Source organism: Anopheles maculipalpis (genome assembly GCF_943734695.1).
Source record: "Anopheles maculipalpis chromosome X unlocalized genomic scaffold, idAnoMacuDA_375_x X_unloc_72, whole genome shotgun sequence".
NCBI lineage: Eukaryota > Metazoa > Arthropoda > Insecta > Diptera > Culicidae > Anopheles > Anopheles maculipalpis.
The window spans coordinates 10,001-14,769 of NW_026060538.1; the positions used below are offsets into that span (position 1 = coordinate 10,001).

The 4,769-nt window shown below is 60.3% G+C and overlaps 1 pseudogene; it reads left to right on the plus strand.

The window, feature by feature from the left end:
- Nucleotides 1-4,435, plus strand: part of LOC126566993 (large subunit ribosomal RNA) — a 9,302-nt pseudogene extending 4,867 nt beyond the window's left edge.
- Nucleotides 4,436-4,769: the final 334 nt, after the last annotated feature.

Below are 4,769 nucleotides of genomic sequence, written 5' to 3' on the forward strand. Positions count from 1 at the left end.
AGCGAAGGATGGAGTCCGCAACGGCCGCCAGTAGTCGGGCACGTGACGATTTCGGGCCACTGTGGTTCGGCATGAGGCGCGTGATGGCTTCCGCAACCCTCATGGCCTTCGCTGCAACCTGCTGAACGTGCGGCAACCATGACAGGTGGTCGTGCAACCATACTCCAAGATAGCGGATGGAGCGCTGGGATTGCACGACCACTCCCCCGATGTTGATGCTGACGACCGGATGACGCTTCAGGGTGGAGATGAGCGTCATTTCCGTCTTCTCCGGAGCCAACGAAAGACGGTTCCGGTCCAGCCAGGTCGTGATCGCCGCGATGGCGCGTTCAGCAGTTGAGGAAGCGGCTTGGGGTGTCGTTGCGGGGACCAAGACTACAAGGTCATCGGCGTAGCCAATAACCTCGGCCCCCTCAGGCAACTGGACACCCAGGACCCCGTCATACAGCACGTTCCACAGCGTGGGTCCCAATATGGAACCCTGTGGAACTCCCGCGCTGATGCTGCGCTCGACGGGGCCCTCGCTGGTGTCGATAACCAGTCGCCGATCCTCGAAGTAGCTTTTCAGCATCCTCTGCAGCGACGACGGTACCCCCTTGTCCCTCAACGCGCTGGCGATGGCCTGCCAAGGCGCAGAGTTGAACGCGTTGCGGATGTCCAGGGCAACCACCATCAGGCAGCGCTTGTCTCGGGCATTGGTACGATGAAAGGACATGGCCTTCCTGCCCGCTTCGACAACACGCTGGATCGCACTGATGGTGGATCTGCCCCGCCGGAATCCGTACTGTTCGTCCGATAATCGTTCCGCATCTGGTTCCTCCAGGAACTCGTTCAGCCGGTTAAGGATTAGGCGCTCCAACACCTTGCCGAGTGCATCAAGCATGCACAGCGGCCGGTAGGAGGAGCTTTCCCCAGGAGGTTTGCCAGGCTTTGGCAGCAGCACCAAGCGCTGCCTCTTCCAGGGCGCTGGAAACGCACCCCGGTCCAGGCAGTCCTGGTACAAACGGACGAAAACCTCCGGGTACTTCCTAATTGCCGTCTTAACCGCAGCATTGGGGATACCGTCCAATCCAGGCGCTTTCCTGTTCGCCATTGTTCCCACGATGCTAAGCAGCTCGTCCGCAGTAACGGGGGTCAGCGATGTCCTCTGCTCCTCGGTGTCCGTACTCGGCAATTCGGAGTCCGGCCAGACAACAGGCGGATGAGTTGGAAACAGATCGTTGGCAATCTGTTCCAGTACGGCACGGTCTGTCTCCGGTGGCACAAAGCTGCCACGAAGGCGAGACATTACCACCCGGTAACCGGCCCCAAACTCATTGGTCTCCGCCTGTTGTATCAGCTCATCAAGCTGTGCACGCTTGCTGGCCCGGACAGCCTTCTCCACCGCTCTCCTCGCCGACCGATGATGTGCGGCCACGGCACTGCGCTCCTGCAGATCGGTCGTACGAAGCATTCTCTCGTGCACAGCCGCACACTCCTCCCGAAGACGCAGAATCTCCGGGGTCCACCAGAAGAGGTCGCGATGGGGGTCACGATGTGACACGGTGACGCGCTCCATCGTGTCGTCGCATGCATCGAACATGGCGGCAACCATCCCCTCCTGGCTCACGGCTCGCTCCGGGAATCCGGCCGTCTGGAGTGCGGCTGTGAATGCCTCGACCGAAAACTGCGTCGTCTTCCATCTACGGCCAGCGTGCCGGAAAGTGGTGGACGACGTTGAGGACCCCTGTCCCCGCTGACGATGATGCTGCTGCTGCTGCTGTTGCTGCTGCTGCTGCTGCTGTTGCTGCTGCTGCTGCTGCTGCTGCTGCTGCTGCTGCTGGTGCTGGTGCTGCTGCTGCTGCTGCTGCTGCTGCTGCTGCTGGTGCTGGTGCTGCTGCTGTTGTCGCTGCTGCTGGTCACGAGTTGGAGGCCCCACGGTGAAGAAAATATACCGATGGTCCGATGCCGTGTAGTGGCACGCAGCGGTGTCCACTGCCACCTCCCAAGTGTCCGGACGAGCGATGGATGTGCTCGCAAAAGACACATCCACGACACTGGGAGTGGCGACTCCGTTGCCCACGAACGTCGGGACCGAGCCTTGGTTCAGGACCACAAGGCCCAGCTGCCTGACGGTATCAAGCAGCTCTTCACCGCGCCAGGTAGAACGCTGGCTGCCCCACTCCTCGTTCCAGGCGTTAAAATCGCCTGCCAAGACGATACGCGGGTGAGGTTGGGCCTCCAACTCCACCGCCTCCAGTAACTGCTCGAACTCGCTGGTGTTGAGACGCGGAGGGGCGTAGCAGCTGATGTAAACCACCCCTCCGATCTGCGCTGCTGCCAATCCGGGCATGGCACAGCGCCAGACCCGCTGGATAGGGAGGTGGCCGGTCGCCACCACAGCTGCTCCCCCCGACGAGTCGACCGCCCAGTTACCGCTACCATCTGGAGGCCGGTAAACCTCCGACAGCAACAGCACGTCGGCCCGCTTTGTGCGGGCTGTCTGCAAGGCCAGGTCCTGGGCGATGCGTCCACCACCCAGGTTGGCCTGCATCACCCGCATTACGCCCGCCATTGCAAGTTCTGGGGGCACGATGAATGGCCCACGCGATGGGGCCCCTGGCAGAATATGCACTTAGCCGCCGCGGTGCACTGGCTGATGCGGTGGCCTACCTCGCCACACTGCAGGCACTGACCCGACCGGTCAGTGGGGGCACGACAATCTCGCGCCAGGTGCCCCGTCAGTAAGCAGCGGAAGCAGCGCTGAAGATGAAGCGGCTTCTTCGGGACCTCGCGGATGCCGCTTACACACTGGCACAGAGTAAGCTTCTGGCCAATCAGAAGCCGAGCCTTTCCGAGTGGAAGCCGCACTCGAGCCCGCTTCGTGCCATCGCGGAGCTCCCACAGCTCGACCCGCGCAATACCCGGCTCCGCTCCTAGCTGCTGCTTGATGGCAAGCTCCACGTCGCTCTCCTGAGCCAAGGGGTCGACGTTTGTGACGAGAACTTCTCCCATCTCCGTCACGACCCGGGCCACGCCATCCTCGCCGAGCGCCAGCTGAATGCGGCGAGCCAGCTCTGCGCTGTCCACGTTCTTGCGCAGCGGGACTATCAGATGGCCTTGCGCGGTCCGACGCCCCATCCCGATGTCCGCCCGGACGTCCTGCAGCTCCTGAGACGTACGTAGTTTAACGTACATCTCCGTCCAGGTTTTGTTCGCACCCGGAACCACCGCGATGCGGTCAGGTCGTACAGGACGCCCCTTGGACTGCTGCTGATGTTGTTGCTGCTGCTGCTGCGGACGCTGCTGCTGCTGCTGCTGCTGCTGCGGTGTGCGAAGCTGCGGTGGCACGTATCGCTCGCCTCGCTGCTGTTGCTGCTGCTGCTGCTGCTGCGGCTGGTGGCATTGCCGCTTGGACGAGTGGCCTTTCACCACCGTCGTCCAGAGCTGCTGTTGCTGCGGCTGCTGCTGCGGCTGTTGCTGCTGCTGCTTCTGCTGCTGCTGCTGCTGAGGCTGACGCTGCTGCTGCTGCTGCTGACGCAGCTGCTGCTGCTGCTGCTGCTGACGCTGCTGCTGCTGCTGCTGCTGCTTCTGACGCTGCTGCTGCTGCTGCTGCTGCTGCTGCTGCTGCTTCTGCTGCAGCTGACGTTGCTGCTGCTGCTGCTGCTGCTGCTGCTGCTGCTGCTGCTTTTCTCGCTGTCGCTGCCTTTGCCGCTGCAGACGCTTCCGGGCAGACTCCCGGTTACTGCCGTGTATCGCCGCAGTTTGCAACTCGAGCACTGATCGAGTGCCCATGCGCAGCAAACAGGGATAACTGGCTTGTGGTCGCCAAGCGTTCATAGCGACGTGACTTTTTGATCCTTCGATGTCGGCTCTTCCTATCATTGTGAAGCAAAATTCCCAAAGCGTAGGATTGTTCACCCTTTCAAGGGAACGTGAGCTGGGTTTAGACCGTCGTGAGACAGGTTAGTTTTACCCTACTGGTGTGTGCATTTGTGCTATCTTAACGGAATTCCTGTGCAGTACGAGAGGAACCACAGGTACGGACCACTGGCTCAATACTAGTTCGACCGGACTTTGGTATGACGCTACGTCCGCTGGATTATGCCTGAACGCCTCTAAGGTCGTAACCAATCCGAGCTGATAGCGCTTCAAACCCCCATAGGCAATCGTAAGCTAGCGGGCCTAACAACCCTCCGAGATACGCTGGCGCTGCCTCGCAGCCTGGCGCCTCATCCCCGCTTCTAGACTTGGCCGCATCGCGCAGGGTCGCACCGCACGTGTTAGTACCTGACCATAGGGAACACTGGTGGCAGCTGACCTCGCCGACCGTGGACTTGACTAGTTTCGATGCCTACCGACCGCCCGCAAACGACGGGACTTCAGGCTGGGAGCTGCGAGTTGTAGAGATGCGTTCGCATCGATCCTCTCAGGCGACCCATGCTTGGTGGTGTATTCGTGTGTACTGTCGCACCTTTCCGGGTGTGTTCAGTATGCACGATGAATGAGTTGGAAAACGAAAGACAGAGAGAGAATTCAAATGTTACTGAGCATATAAGCGAAGAGTGTGTGGGTTCATAAGAATGTTGATCATATGCAGTTGATACCGGTACGGGTCCGTCATTACTCCTCCACGGAGTGATGATCGGTTTGCTTGAAGGGGGCAATACGCATCGTTGACTTACCTACGGGTAACCCGCTTACGAGTGGGTCGATTGCTGTCGGGGCAAGCAATCGGGTTAGCGCCGTATCCGGATATAGAGAGTAGTATGGGGTGATAATGATTAACA